Genomic DNA, 16,369 nt, shown 5'->3' with positions numbered 1-16,369 from the left:
ATTCATTGTACCATTTCTATAAGCAAACTGACTTTCTAGATTGGGAGTTAAAGCTGAAATCCCTCATCTCATGGACTCTCTGGGAGAAGGAGTAGATTAACATCAGAAACAGCTGTGGAAAACATGCAGCCATGTCCCGCTAACAAAGGGATGGAAAGTTGTGCTTCTGCACTCTGAAATCAGGCACTAGGTGGAAGAGCTGGTGAAGAGGCCAGCTAGTGCTGTGAGCTTTGGGCACCGCAGTAAACATGGGAATGTGCTGGCTCGATGCCTTCTTTTAAGGCCCCTCTCTGGTCTCTGGTGCACGCTCTCAACCTCCATAGAGTGAATGGCCAGGTCTGTTCCTGGATTAGGTGTCCTTGGTTGCCATCTGGTGTCTGATTCTGAAAACACACTTACTTCCACTTGTGGCAGGATGTTAGTTAACCTGGAAGGTAGGCAGGAAAAGTGTGCTAGAGAGAAGGAGCAGGAGAGGCTGGAAATGATGGGTTCATGATTTGGGAAGGATATCATTAACAATAGCACAGAACACCATGTGACCTTGGGGATGAGTAGCCATGGTTGGCAGAGACAAGAACAAGGAGGAGAGGATGTTAGAGGTTGAGAGATGAGACTACTAAAGGCCAGCTGAGAATGGAGGGAAATGAACAAGAATCGTGCTTGGCATTCTTTCAGCTGAGTGATAATATGCCGAGGGCTAAACCGATGCAAAAGCAAAGAGTCTTTTATTGAGAGTTAGCTCAGGCCTCTCTGTCTGACTGACGACGCAGCAGAGCAGGAGAGACCCTGAGTAGCAACAGGGCAGGGTTTTAATAGTAGGTAAAGCAAGGTTGGGGGAGTCTTGGGGTCTACAGATTACATAGGAACCGACTCAGGATTGGTTTACGTGAGTGACAATCATGTTAATAACTTTTAATTGGCTAGGGTTAGTTGGGGGTTTGTCAAGGCTACACTTAGCCATTTTGAGGCAGGCCTGGACAAGTCCCAGGCTTTGTCCTTGAGCTGCTGTGGAGGCCGGCTGGCCTAGCACTTATTGACTGTGGGGCTGACTCAGTGGCCAGGCTTGGTGTGTCTTATCTCCCTGTCCCTGCTGACAGGAGCATCAGTTATTAATTTTCTTTTGTTCATGGCCCTCCTAGAAACTGCTTGCTCAATCTAAGGACACTGAAATTGAGGCCTGATCTCTGAGAGAAGACTGAGCAGCCTGTTACGGCATCTGCTTGGTCTTCTCAGTATGAATGGAAACAATGGCTTTTCTTGGGTCTGAAGTCTGTAGCCTTTGGGTTGAAATTTACACTATTAGCCTTCCAACTTGCCAACCTCAGATCTTAGGACTTGGCCTCCATGATCTAATCTCCCTGCTCACACATACACACAATTGACTGTTTCTTCAGAGAACTCCAAATAACACAACATTTTACCCATTCTGAAACATACATTTACTGACAACACTATTTGTACACCAAACTTTTCACCTTGCAAAAATGAAATTCTATATCTGTGATGCTTTAAAGGAAAAATGTTTCCAATAGTCTTGGGCATTTGTACACTTGGTACCCAGTTGGTAACACGATTTGGTAAGGTTTAGGTGGTGCAGACTTGCTGCAGGAAGTAAATCACTGTGGGAGGGCTTTGAGATTAAAAGTCTGGTGACATTCCTGTTTTCTCTTTTGTGGTTTGTACTTATGGTTGAGATATAAGCATTCTGACCTGAGCTCCTGGGAACACATGGACTCTGGACCAACAGTTAGGGAGCTTGCATGGGACCGACCTAGGTCCTCTGCATGTGTGTGACAGTGTGTGGCTTGGTCTGTTTGTAAGCAGTGAGGTCAAGACCTATCCCTGGTGCTTGGCTGGCTTTTGGGAACCTGTTCCCCATGCTGAATTACCTTCCCCAGGGGGAGGAGCTTAGTCCCACCTCAACTTGATGTGCCATGCTATGTTCAAGCCCATAGGAGGCCTGCTCCTTTCTGAATGGAGATGGAGGAGGAGTGGATAGATGGGGAGGGGAGTAGATGGGAGTCAGTGTGTGTGTGTGTGTGTGTGTGTGTGTGTGTGTGTGTGCGTAGGGAACACGAGGAAAGGAGAGACAGAAAACTGGTTGATATGTAAAATAAAGGAAAAATATATTAATAAAATTTGTTTAAAAAAGATATAAATATTCAGCTTTCTGTTCCTGCCTCCGTAACTGCTGCCATGACTTCCTCCCATAATGGACTTTTGTCTTCCTGGAACCATAAATCAAAATATACTCTTTCTTCCATAAGTTGCCTTTGATAATGGTGTCTTATCACAGCCACAGAAAAGTAATTAACCCAATATCCTTAAACAATAACTCTCCTTCCCCTCGTCACTCAGCTGCTGGTCCTTATCATCTGCCTTCTGTCTCTAGACATTTAACTAATCAAGACACTTGTAATAAATGAGATGATATAATTTTTGCTCTGTTGTTGGCTTATTTTGATGAGCCTTTTGTCCTTCATATTGCTCCACATTGTAGCATCATTGTCAGGATGCCAACATTTTCTTCCTTTGTAGGTTAAGCAACATTCAAAACTGTAAATTGTATAATTTCTTTTTCCATTTATCCTTTAATAAACACTCAGTGCTTACATCTTTTGGTTATTGTGAATAAAGTTGTTGTTGTTGTGTGTATGTATTAAGATCTTTGGAAGTTCTTGCTTTTAATTATTTTAGAAATACAAACAGAAGTAACATTATGATATCATATGGTTAGGAGCTATGCCATTTTTCAGTACCTCCAACAGTAAACAAAAGTTCTAATTTGTCTACATCCTTGCCTATATATATTATTTTATTTCATTTTTCTTTAAAATGGATGCAAGGTAGTAGAATACTTAGCTTACAAATTTTCACAGGAACTTTATGACTAAGTTCTTCCTTCCACTTAAGTCCAATTACTTCATTTATCTGATTAAGTTGCCACAATGTATGTGATAAATTCCTTGAGTTAAGGCTTTACAGGGGTTAAAATTTATTACAAGGAGAAGCAAGTCCAACTCTCCAAGCAAGTGTCTTCTCTTCATGTGATCCTGCTGGAAGTCACACTCTGGACTCTGTTGGGTTCCAGTCTCAAGAAGCTGGCCACTTGCCACTGGCTGAGTGACTAGAGAACATGGACCATATGCCTTGTGCTGCTAGAGAGGACCCTAGAGGTAGCCAGAGGGGTGGGGTTCTCTGTGTTCACACACTGGAGGGAGACAGTCATCATGTGGTAGTGAAGCTGTGGCCTTGGAGGACTGTCAACGCCACCTGCCAGGCTACTGCTGTGGCCTCTCTTCACCAGAAGCGGGGCAGATAAGAGTGTCATCCTTGTGCCTGGATTTTCCTTGAACAACAGACACTGAGAAATTTTTGGACACTTCATTTATGATGTTAAGATGTAGCAAGAGGTGACAGTTGACTTAATTTGGAGCTTTCTCTTTCCACCTCCCCTGCTGAGCACATCTAGAGGATGGACTTCCTTCTCCTCAGCTTTGTTTATGTTTAAAAAATTCTCAATACTTTTTTCCTTCTATGGACAAACTCTGTTTTTCTGGCTGGTCTTTGAAATCTATATTTAATTATGATATAGACTACTATTATGTTTTTTTCATTATTTTCAAACATTGTTTTGTACCCAAACCTTTTATAAATACATTCTTTGTCTGAAAACAAGGTCTATTTTTTTCATTCTCCAAGTTATGACAACTCAAGGTATCTGTAATCAAGTACAGTTTTAAATATGAATTTAAATGCTGTAAATACTATAAAGGTGATAGTTATTAGGAAAAACTGCGGTACCCAAATAATGTTTGAGGTAATTTGCGCCATTCTTCCTTCCTAGGGTGATGATAATGTTAAAGCTAAAATTCCAAATTATTCATGCTGAGTCAGTTGAAGAAAAGGGAAAAGAAAATGGCCGTTTCTGGCTCCCTAAGGTGCACATGCAAGGATTCTGAGGGCAGGAGATTCGTTGAGAGGGTCAGGACTTCCGGAGGTGGAGCATGACAGAGAGTGGGGAGATGAGGGGACAGCAATGGGTCCTGGGGAAAGCGGAGGAAGGAACAGGCCACAATTAAGATTATAGATTGCTCTAAAGACAGAGGTTCATCTCCGGTTTGGCAGCTCCCAGAGGGCAAACTGTGGTAGCACTATTGAAGAACAAGTGGAGTGGCCAGGCAGCAAACTGCTGACATCAACAGCAGCTCAAGCCACTTTAGGACATCACCAGGACAGCACCCTAGGCACGGCCATGTCCTTGGCAGAGAGGCAGAGCACAGGGAGTTGACCTTCTTGGTTTACGCCTGTGGGGTGTGAACTTACTCCATTTGATAGCCAAGGCCCAAGCCCTTTACCATAACCTTGTCTTTGCTCTCAGCTTTTTCAAACCCTGAGGCAGAAGTGTGTCTTATTGCCCAAATTGCTCTTTGTTTTATCTACACGGTATTTTTTTTTTTTTTTTGTCCTCATATAATGTTGTTAGGGGAGGGAGCCACAGGAGGGCCTTACCTATCCCCAGGTGCACCAAGCTGAGTTTTTAAGGATACCCAGGCTTCACTTTAACTTGTCATCACAGGCAAGATGTAGGCTCATTGCCTTCACCTTCACCTTTATTGCCTTGCCGTACCTTTCATAGCCCCCACACATACCTGATTGAACATACATTGTTCAACAGGCTGAACTTGAAAGATCACATGTCTTCAACCTCAACCATTTTAAAACATCTTAATTGGTAAAGTCACATGCATGTCATTTAACTTCATGACTTGTTATTTCTGTTTTGCGACGATATATGTCTTTTTATTGGTGCCACCCTCTGGCAAAGAGAAATCATTGAGGATGTTTAAGCAAAGAGCCCAGTCAGGCAAGGGTTATTCAGTGTGTTGTTTGGCTGCATTGAGGGGAAGGTCTGGGCTTAGGGAAGTGATGGGAGAAGGCCATCTAGGGTGCTAAGGTGGTGGTGACAATAACTCTAAGACGGTCAGGAAGAGATCAAGGAGGCAGATCCAGTAAATCCTGTCAAAGGAAAAGGAAAGAACCAACAAAGGCAAACTTTTTACAAATACATTTCCTGGGACGATCTCTAAGATTAACAGAACTGAAATTTAAAAAGTTTTCATAATTAATTACAAAATATGAAAGAGTGTCTAGCAGAAATCAAGCAAGGAAGTACCATTAAAACTGTGATGCATTATCTGTGGAGGCCCACCAAGGTTTTCTGGTGAGATCTGAGCTTGCTTCATGAAGCAGGGCTACATTAGGGGATGGCTTGACCACACGCATGGTCACCAGGTGTTTGGGATTATTCTGCACTTGGCTGTGCTGGGGGGAGGTCTTTTTCTCCACCCCTTGGCATTCTTTTAAAAGCCCTTTAGTAGAGACAGAAGGGGCTGGTGGGTTTTGACCCAGGCCCTCCCGAGGCTATCCTGTGTTTCTTTCTGTCTGTCTCTCTCCTCCATATTTCTATCTAAATCTTTTATCCCTCACTCCTCAAGAGTACTTGGGGTAAATAACTGTGGGAGCTGCCCCCCGACAGTTATCAAATGACCTCAGTGTTATTTGTCCTTTCTTCGTCTTCCCAATTAGAGCCTCCGCTCTGATTTTCCCCTTTCATATCACCTATATTCTGTTATTCCCCCTCAACCCCTGACTCCCCTACACACACACACACACACACACACACACACACACACACACACACACACGGAGTTCCTTTATACTTTCCTGGTTTCTGTGGTTACTCATATACTCACATCTGAAGATTTGGAGCTAGGAACTGCAGATGAGAGAGATGGGATTATTCCTTATCTAAATTCTAACTCTTATCCTTATACCCACAGCTAAGTGTAGCTATTATTCCTCATCAAAGAAGCTTCTCTCTGCAGCAAGCTGAGACCATGACAGAAAAATCACAACTGAATATAAGGCAAATATCAATGGATTGTGGGGAGCACAGCCCCAATGGATACATCTCCATCACAGCTCCTACATCTATGGCTCGGGGAACATAGAAGAAGAGGGGCAGAAGGATTGTAAGAGCGTGAACAGCAAGAAATCTGCTTGAAGTAGTGTATCCAAGGAATGGCTGCAAAACCAAGACTGGAACAGAGGTAATATCAATGCACAAGTTAATGGAGAAAGGGGGAAAATTTCATGGGGTCCGTCTCCTAGTCAAAGAACCACAGGCAGCTAATGACTGCTGTGAAAAGGAGAATTAGCCCATTTCAGGGATGAGCCCCATTATTGATTGTCCAATGCAGAATAGTCAGCCTTGAAAACACAAACATGCACACAAACAAAAACAGACTGCAGGTTGTGTGCGTGTGTGTGTATTTGTGCATGCACATACATACACACATCTTTAACAATAACAATCGAAGAAAAAGAGGCTATCAACCTGACAGTGGGGGCATGAAATGGCTGGAGGGAGGAGGAGAGGAAATTGATATAATTCTATTCAACTAAAATGAATAAAAATATAACTATATTACTTCCCCCTCTCTTTCTTCTTCCAATGCCCTCATCACTCTCAATTTGATAGCTTTTTTATTTGATTATTATTGTTGCGTTATATGCATAAATATAGCCTGCTAAATCTATTTTTCTTGTTTGGTTTCAGAGCTGTGTATGTATGGTTTCAGAGCTGACCTCCCCCTATTGGATAACCAAGGAGGCGACTCATCCCTGGGCGAGGCTAATTCTCTCTCAGCATTCACTAGTTGCCTATAGCTCTTTGTCTGTGTGTGGGATCCTATGAGACTTTCTTCCTTCCATGTTAGTATGTCTATTGATAGTTCCATTGTTCACGTTCTTGTCTATGAAGGCATTTCGAAAAGAGGTGGTCACACACATGGATCACTTTGAGAAGGGGAAACAGATGAAATCTCCATGAGTAAACTGGGGATGAGGTGGGGGCAATAGAGGGCATGGATAGGGGTTGAGACCATGAGGGAATGGGATGATTGAGTTGGGTAGGGACAGAGTGGAAGAGCAATGAAAAAGATATCTTGATAGAGGGAGACATTATGGGGGTAAGGGAGAACCCTGGTGCTAGGGAAAATCCCAGGAACCCATAAGGATGACCCCAGACTAGACTACTAGCAATAGTGGAGAGGGTGCCTGAGCTGGCTTACTCTGGTAAGCAGATTGGTGAATACCCTAACTGTCATCATAGAGCCTTCATTCAGAAACTGATGGAAACAGATGCAGAGATCCACAGCCAAACACCAGGCCCAGCTCCAGGAGTCCAGTGGAAGAGAGGGAAGAGGGATTCTATGAGCAGGGGGGGTGGTGGTGGTGTCAAGATCATGATGGAGAAATATACAGAGACAGTAAACCAAGCTCATAGGAACTCACGAACTTTAGACTGACAACTGTGGAACCTGCATGGGACTGGACTAAGCCCTCTGCATACAGGAGACAGTTGTGTAGCTTGGTCTGTTTCAAGGGCCCCTGGCAGTGGGATCAGGGTCTATCCCTGGTGCATGAACTGGCTCTCTGGAGTCTACTACCTATGGTGGGATGCTTTGCTCACCCTTGATGCAGTGGGGAGGAGCTTGGTCCTGCCTCAACTAAATGTACTAGGCTTTGCTGACTCCCCATAGGAGGCCTTACCCCTTTGGAGGAGGGGATGGGGGGGTCTGGAGGGAAGACTGAGAGGGAGCAGGAGGAGGGATGAGAGGCGGATCTGTGGTTGGTATGTAAAATGAATTTTAAAAAATTTAACAAAAGAGAGAGAGGTGGTCACACAGCTGACTTCCTTCATGTTGGACCTCTTTGCTTAAGAAGACAGGCCAGTCAGTCATCCTTCCTGAGCAATGAGCACCTCATGGACTCATTGTTCATGCAACCAAAGTTACACTGAGAGTTACTGCCCTCGATATTTTCCTTCACACAAAAGAACACACACATGCACACATTTACTAACTTTTCTGATCTGGATTGGCCATGCTGGCCTATCTGCACTTGAGTTAACTATTTTCACTGCTCTGGAGAATGATATATCTGAGATAAAGACATCTTCTGAAGGCTCAATGGTCCTTTGGTTATGGGGAACTGAGATGTCCTTCTGGATTCTCAGTCTCTTTAATAAAAGAATTTTAAAAAAGATTCGAAGAAGCCCAAGCACAGCCAATTTTGAGAGAAAAACAACAGGATAGGCAAGCTGCAAATCCTGGCAGCTGCCAGGAGGAGAGGAGATGAAACCAAACAAAACTATGCTTTTTAAGTCAGGTGCAGAGTCACGAAAACATTGACAAAGGGTGTCTGGGAAGCATGCTTAGTTTTTAGGCCAGTATCCAAAACAGAGACAAGAAAAGGAGAAGGAAAAACCTGCTTAGTGCTGAGCTCCAGATCTGAGTTCAGGGGCACCCAATTCCAGGCTATGGTGTCCAAGGACAAACGACTGCATTGAGGAGATGTGATTAGAAATAGAAACAGATGGTGTATCATGAAAGGAAAAGCACCCAATGGGAGTGGGCTAGTGAACCAAGGAAAGAGCCTCACACACCAGATCAAGAGGCTTGCAGTCCTTTATTGAACACTTACATAATGCCTGTCCATCCCTTTCTTGTTTTGCAGGCTCTTTGTGAGCTGGCTCTATTCATTACATGAAGCCCAGGTGAGAAAAGACTTCCAGTCTTCTGCAACCTGGCTTATGTCATGTGATTCTTTAAAAAAAATTACTATAAAGTCTGCTGCAAGATCATGTCTCCTAGAAAGACAGGGAAACGACACCCATGATACCTCAGCAATATGTCTGCATAAAGGATCCAAACAACGATAACACCATAGATATGATAACATGGAAGGGGGAAATCTCACTGGTTCCCAGCTCTAGACAAAGAGCTATAGATCATCAGGCATTTAACAACTGATGAGAGAAGAATTAGTCTTCCTCAGGAATGAGCCCCCTAATTGGTTATCCAATATCAAATGGTCAGTGCTAAAATCCTATACATTCAAGTAACACTAAACATACTCAGTAAATTGTATTTATATATTTATCTGTTTATATATGTGGCAATAATAATTAAAGAAAAAGAAGCCATGAATTTGAGAGGACGCAGGATAAGAGGTGTGATGGGAGGGAAGAGAAGAAGGGGGAAAAGGTGTAATTATATTTTAATTTTAAAATTGAAATTAAAATACACAAATCATATGTTAATCTTGATGTTTCAACCTTCAGTCACCTGCCACACTATGACTGTTCTTAATACACCCATATATTCATTTAAGTACTTAACAGTTATTCACTCACATTGGCCTTTCAATATGGGCTTATTGTCCCCATAAGGAATCAAAGTCAATGACATTGTACTATCATATGTTAAGGTGATCTTAACTCTTGTTGCAAGTGATTGATAGATTTGTAGATCATTGACAAGGGACTTTCATCCTGAGATGACCAATACACCAAGACCCACAGTTACCACTTGGGGTTAAAGAGAACATTTAATGGAGAACATTTGTTTATTTGTTTGTTTAATTATTTGACAAAATCTCATGTCTCCTGACTTGGCCTTCACTTTGTTATATAGTGGAGGATGCAATCCCCCTGCCTCCACCTTCCAGGTGCTGAGATGACAAACATGTGCCACCAGGTCTGGTTGGTTTATGAGGTACCAGGGATCAAACCCAAGACTTACTGTGTGCTAGACAACTGAGCTATATCCCCCCGCCCCCGGCCTAGTTATAATGCACTTAATTTTTAGTTAGAGCTTAGAAAAGAGGACACCAATATGGAATGCTTCAATATGATGGACTTGGTGAAACATTATGTCTGCATTTGTCCTCCTAAAAAGAGAGGGGTGTGTGTGTGTGTGTGTGTGTGTGTGTGTGTGTGTGTGTGTGTGAGAGAGAGAGAGAGAGAGAGAGAGAGAGAGAGAGAGAGAGAGAGAGAGAGAGAGAGAATATGAAATAAATACATGGACTTAAAACTTTGACCAGAGTTTGCATTGTAATTACCTATTAGTTTCTTTAAAATATTGACCATATGATTTTAAGAAGAGCTCCTTTTGGGAGGTAATTTTTTTTAAACTTTCTGTCATTAGTGTATTCCCCTCATGTTTCTGTCATTTCTATAATTTATGCTAATTGTGTTACCACTTTAAAAATGTTTTAAAGGTGGCCTAGGTGGATGGACACACCTGAGTGCTGCCTGGGGCCCCTGCAGCCTGGGGTAGGCAGGCACCACTACAATAAATACTTGATGGAGAAGAGCAAAGACAGAAAAACTGAGTGGTGCCCTTGCTAGGGAGAGGTGGACCTGGAGACATGATGGTGGTGACAGGTGAGAGAGAAGGCTGAGGTCGACATGCTGTCATTGTCCGGTAGGGTTGGTGGGATGGTGTACAACAGCCGGGAACTTATGCAGACACAGACTCAGCCCTGAACCTGCCACCTGGCTGCGGGATTCCCCTGGCTCTGGGCAATGTTGGAGGCCGGAGATGGGAAAGTTTCACTTCCTGGATTGGACCTCCTCAAAGGACCACCATGGTCCTCAATACCACCAGAGGGCATGTTGGTGTCGGAGGTCCATGTTGCTGCCTGGACCGCCACGAAGCCTGAGATCCATGTGGATGTTTGCAGTCTGTGTCGCTGCCCCATGCCTTGGCTTTGCTGCCTTGGGGAGCCATGCTGATGTAAGTGGCATGTGTCGCCACCTAAGGCAGTGTTGAGGCTCATGGTCATCAGCCGCTGAGGGCCGTGAGTGGGACAGTGGTCCTGATATGGCCAAGAGCCGTGTTGATGTCTGTGGCCAGTGTTACCACCAAAGGCCATGCCTGTGGTTAGGGCTACTACCTGAAGCCATGCTAATGTGTGTGGCCGGCAGGAGAGCTGGTCCTGCCCCTCACAGCAGAGCTGGCCCCACCCTTCACCAGCCCTCAGCACTGTGGTGCAGGTGGTGGTGTGGGTGTAGGGGTGCAGGAAAGCTAAAACCCTTGGACACCAACCACACAGCTCTCCTCAGCTGATGGATAAAGACTCACCCTCCTTTGGCAGGCTGGGTACTAGGAATTTGATCATGCTCCACGCTCCAGTGAATATAGGACAACACAAAATGGACTTTTTTTTGAGGGGGGAGGCCACATGGGAAGTGAACACAATTGGGTTGCATGCTGTGAGATTCTCAAATAATCAATTAAACTGTTTCACACTTTTTTACTTAAGTACATTTATTTGTTAAGAAAAATAAATGTGGATATCTACCTGGGAATCCAGGAGTGGCTATGTGAGGGTGTTAGGGTAGGTACAGGCTTTGTGTGGGCTGTGAGGTGAGGAAGGGCTCAATAGGGGAGCCCCCAAGAAATGCTGTAACTTTAAGAATCTCTTAGTTTTACTGGAGTTGTGAGCAGCTAATTGCAGTACGTGATTCAAAACCTCACAGAGATCAGCTGGTGTTTCAGGATGCACTTGGCTACCATGAGCTATTGTTATTTAGTGTTTATCTAAGCACTTCCCCAAATAAACTTTTCACATGGAAATCCTGGAGCACCTACAGATGGTGCAAGTTTCAAAGTCTGACTAACAAGCCACTGGCTTGATCTCACTGTCCTCTGACCCTTCAATGTGAATGATTCAGTGAAAGGATATGCAATAAAGGAAAATCAGTTTGTCACACGTTTGCATGGTTAATCTTGGTTGCCAATTTGACACATCTGGGGGGAAAGAACTTCAATTGAAGAATTGTCTCCACCAATTCGGGCTTCAGGAACATCTGTGGGAGCATTTTCCTGATCGCTAATTGATGAAGAAGGGTTCAGTCCACTGTGGGTGGTCCTATCCCCAGGCAGTTGGGTCTGAGCTATATAATAAAGGTAGCCTGTGAGCAACCCAATAAGCAGAGGTCCTTTATGGTTTCTGCTTTAAGCTCTGGCCTTGAGTTTCCTCCATTGATGATGTCCTGTAGATGAAAGAGAGTTCTTATTGCCAAGTTGCTTTTGGTCATAGTGTCTATCACACAACAGAAAACAAACCAGAACACATGTTTCTTCTCCTGGGAAGATGTTTTGCCTCCTAAATCTGTTCTTGCTCTGTTTAGTAGTGGTTCTCAACCTGTGGATCACGAATGACCCTTTTACAGGGGTCACCTAAGACTATCTGCGTATCTGATGTATACACTGTGATTCATAACAGTAGCAAAATTACAGTTACGAAGTAGCAACGAAACTAACTATTTTTGGTGGTCACCATCACATGAAGAACTGTGTGAAGGAGCCCCAGCATCAGGAAGGTTGAGAACCTCCATATTAGTGCTTTCCTTGGTGGCTAACATTAGTGTAACCTTTCCTATATTGCAAACCTTATTATCAATGCCACAAATTATGAGTTGGCCCCTGGCACCTTCCCTTAACTTCTCTCTGGGTGTTCTGAATTCTTCAATCATTTTTATATGTGGCTAATGCTATTTATGATGGTCCAGATGCAAGCCTTCCACACTTTGTCTACTTTCTTGTGAATTTAAATCATAATTTGACAGTGGAGATGGAGTCAATACGCTAGCTTTTCACAGTATTTTATTTAAAGCAGATGTGAAAGTCCTTCCTCTGAACGCTGTTAGCTATCACTATGTGACTGCAGTCAGCACTCCACAATCAGTCCTCAGAGGCACATCATCTAGCACACCCTATACCCCCATCCGAAGCTGCCCAGAGCCCTCGAACAGGTGCACAGACACTCAAGAATCTCTCATCTAGTAATTAGCCTCCTCTGTGGATTTCTTCAGTTGCTTATTAGTTTTCCCGTGCATAAATTCTAGTCATCAATATGGCCACTCTTGATTGTTGTTTGCACCTATGTTTTTAATCAAACGTCAAGATAGGCGAACAGGGAGTGAGCTACGCACTGAAGTGGATATGATACAATGAGTTCCTCCTGCCATCTAGCGGTCAAACTCTTCATTGTCAAGGCAAAAATGATAGGCTAAAAGAACAGATGAAAATACAAAAGGGACAGACTGGTAAGAGAATCACCAAGAGTGGAGAGGAATGAGGGAGGGTAATGAGCGTGAATATTATTAAAATACTTTAGATGCCTATATTACAATGCACAATGAAACCCGTTATTGCGTATAATTAATATATATAAATCTTAAGGAAAGAAAAAGACAGACTGATGCACTATCCCACAAGAGTCTTGATTTGTATGTGGGATTGCGTTTGTCATCTTATAGATGTGACACTTCTTAGGAAGCCAGCAGCAACCACTAATGGAGACTGTACCTGTCTGGGTGTAATCTTGTTGGTTAATGAGTGAGAGCCTCCACTTAACAGAACACAGGCTCTGGGTCCCATCGGGCCAGCTTTTGATGGGAGCAAAACTAATGCATGGTGAGGAGTCTGGGTGGCGGTTGCACTTTGGTTGTTGGCTCAGGAGTTTACCGGAAGGGGTCATGTGGAAACATTCTAGGGGGTGGCATCAATGCTCCAGGTGCCACGAGAGAGGCTTGGGTTGTAGAGTGTGAGCACTGTTCAGAACTCTCCAGATGGTACACTTGAGTTATTTGTGTGGTGGGGTCCCAGCTCAGTCATCAAGCACTGCTGCACAAATAGGAGGACCTGAATTCTCTCACCAGAACCCACATAAGAAGACACTGGACACAGCGGTGTGAGCAAGCGGTCACAGTGCTGGGGGAGCAGAGACAGGTGGATCCTTTGTACTTGCTGATCAGTCGACTTAGCTTAATTGGTGAGGCCCAGTAAGAGACTTTGTCTCAAAAACCAAGGCGGACAGCTTCTGAGGAATGACCTCTGGCCTCCACCTGCACACACATGTGCACATGCACACATTCATTCATATGCATGCATGCACACACACACGGAACAAGAGCAAGAGAGTAAGAATGAGAGAGAGAAGGAGAGAGAGAGAGAGAGAGAGAGAGAGAGAGAGAGAGAGAGAGAATGTGTTTCATTACATGTGAGTTTTACTTCCAAAATAAAATGTCATGGAGAAAATTACTCATGTTTGAGCTTGTGAGGTGTACTTACAAATAACAGGTTCACCAGTGAATGGGCATAGTAGATACATGTATTGTTATAAATCCAGTGTAGTGAAAAAGAATTGCAGAAGTGAGATGGTATATGCATATAGGAAAATGTTTCCAATTTTTCTGCATGTTAGAGAATCTTACAGTATAATGTCAGAAAACAATTCTCAGTTGAATACTGGGTACCGTGAACTTGATCTTATTTTCATTAATTGCTATATTTAAAGATATGTCAGGAGGAGGTGCCTGTGAATTGACTCAGCTTGTAAAGACACTTGCTACCAAGCTTGAGTTCTATACCTAGAACTCACAGGGTGGAAAGAGATTTGACTCCTTTACCTCATACACACACACACACACACACACACACACACACACACACACACACTGTTAAAGATTAAAGCCATCAGGAACCATGATGGCTAAGGAAGTTGACCAACTGTGCAGGTGATGAACAATAGGGCTTCCATCCATGTCCATGTTGCTAGGTTCCATCACAACACTTGCTTTTCACTCATTAGGAAACATAACACATTCTAAACATCGTGGGGTAAATGTAACTTCTGTTGGGAAAGCAAATGTCTAAGCTCTGGCCCTGATCAAGGACGGCCTTTCCTATACAAAGAACAGATTATCACAGAACAAGGACCCAGCCTGTGAGAGTCTCCAGCACATCTCTTGATTTGCTTCATATCCACGGCCTCTACTTTCATTTTAGCATAACAAGCTATTTCTAGCACTTGGTTTTTATCTCTAATTAATTTTATATAGAGAGCTCTGTTATTTCCAAACATTAAGAATTTTAACATTAGAGTTTCAAAAAAGACATAGAGATGAGAAATATATTCTTCCTTTTTTTTCTTGTTCATTTTTTTTGGTGACAATATCTGATTCTGTAGCCCAGGCTGGCTCCTTGAGATCTTCCTGCCTCTGCCTCCCAGCTGTTTTTATTCTTACCTTTCCCATATACTTCTTTATGGACTGTCACACTAGGTCATCTTGAGTTTTGACATTTTGGAGGAGAATGATGACCCAGGAGGTGAATGGTACACACTTTTATCTGAGCTACAAAGTCATTGGCTGTGGACTTGTGCATATTGTGAAGTTTTGCTTAGTCTTAGTTCATGTATAAAGTGAAAGATGTCATCTCTGAGATCTGGTCCAGCCATGACTGACCTGTCATCCACATGATCTTGTCTTTATGGCCCTCACTGTCGGGATGCTACTGACTACTTGGTACTGGGCTAGTTCTGGCTTGCCCCCTGTTATTAATTGGGTGGGACTGGAAAGTCCTTTTGTTTCCTGGGTGATCTTGGTGGCATTCTAGGTCAGAACTTTTCTGAACTGCCCAGGCGTATTGTTATCCATTCTGTGGATGCCCATTTTCTTCTCATGTGATGCTCAAAGACACTCCCAGGTTCACTTTCACAAGGCAAAGGGGAGAATTTTCTCACGGAAATGTTTTTAACACTGGGTGGCGCTGCTGAACCACGGAAACTGAGCGAAGGAGGCCCAAGATGAAAAACATCACTCTTACGTTTTCAAAAATGTTTCATTTGGAAATACTTAATCACTTGTTCAACAGAAATAGCCCTTCCTAAGCCATGGGATAGGAAGTCCCATCATGAAATGAAGCTCCAGCGCTTGTATGCTCCCGACTCTGAGGTCTGTGCATCTTCACAGGAGGCTGCTAAGGAGACAGAAGGTTGAAAACCAGTAGTGTTGTCCTGGAGGTGCTTTGGAAAGAGTAAACACTGAGAGGACAGTGATTATTTTCTGGTCATCAGATCCAGCCTTACTTATTGTCGGGGCTAAGAACCACTAACGGCTCTAAATGGTAGCCACTAACAATCGTTAAGAGCAAATCCCTTATATTCTTTATTTTTTTTCTGACTCACAGTGAGGCACTAGGTCCCACTCTAGACATTCTGTGTGTGTGTGTGTGTGTGTGTGTGTGTGTGTGTACACATAGGTGTGTGAGTGCATGTGTGGTGTGTGTGTGTGTGTGTGTGTATGTGTGTGTGTCACACATCTGGGGTTGAATTAATTCAAAAGAAATGAGAAAGGGGATTGGAAATAGCAGGAGGCACTGATGTTTTGGAAAATGGCAGTTCCTTGAGAGAATCCACTTAAATGAAGATCAAAAAGTATACAAATGCAAATGAATATTAAGATTCATACACTTTATATTTTACTAAAATGACATATGAAAAGATGTCCATATGCATTCAAAATAAAAGACTATTTTATTCATCCAGCATTATTCCCCAAAACCTTCTAATCACAAGCCAGCACATTTGCTGTCTGGGCATGGATGTGGACAGTATTAACAGAGGCACAAAAAGAAGTCATGACCTGAAAAAAATGACTCGTCAAGTT

General features: G+C 43.3%; 1 long non-coding RNA gene across 5 annotated transcripts in view; it reads right to left on the bottom strand.

Annotated features, from left to right (window-relative positions):
- Window positions 1-17: 17 nt before the first annotated feature.
- The window catches only part of LOC128102858 (uncharacterized), a 136,840-nt gene continuing 120,488 nt past the window's right edge, over window positions 18-16,369 (bottom strand). For 3 of the 5 annotated variants that reach the window (XR_008215574.1, XR_008215573.1, XR_008215572.1), the window contains exon 6: window positions 5,649-15,680. This is a non-coding gene — a long non-coding RNA (uncharacterized LOC128102858). Of the gene's footprint in view, window positions 15,681-16,369 lie in introns of all 5 variants that reach the window. The other 2 variants (XR_008215575.1, XR_008215570.1) reach the window with 1 other exon arrangement.

This window comes from Peromyscus californicus, unplaced genomic scaffold, assembly GCF_007827085.1.
Source record: "Peromyscus californicus insignis strain IS unplaced genomic scaffold, ASM782708v3 Scaffold_88__1_contigs__length_174892, whole genome shotgun sequence".
In the NCBI taxonomy this organism is placed as follows: Eukaryota; Metazoa; Chordata; class Mammalia; order Rodentia; family Cricetidae; genus Peromyscus; species Peromyscus californicus.
Note: the sequence above shows the minus strand (reverse complement) of the source record. Positions and strands in the feature narration are given on the sequence as shown.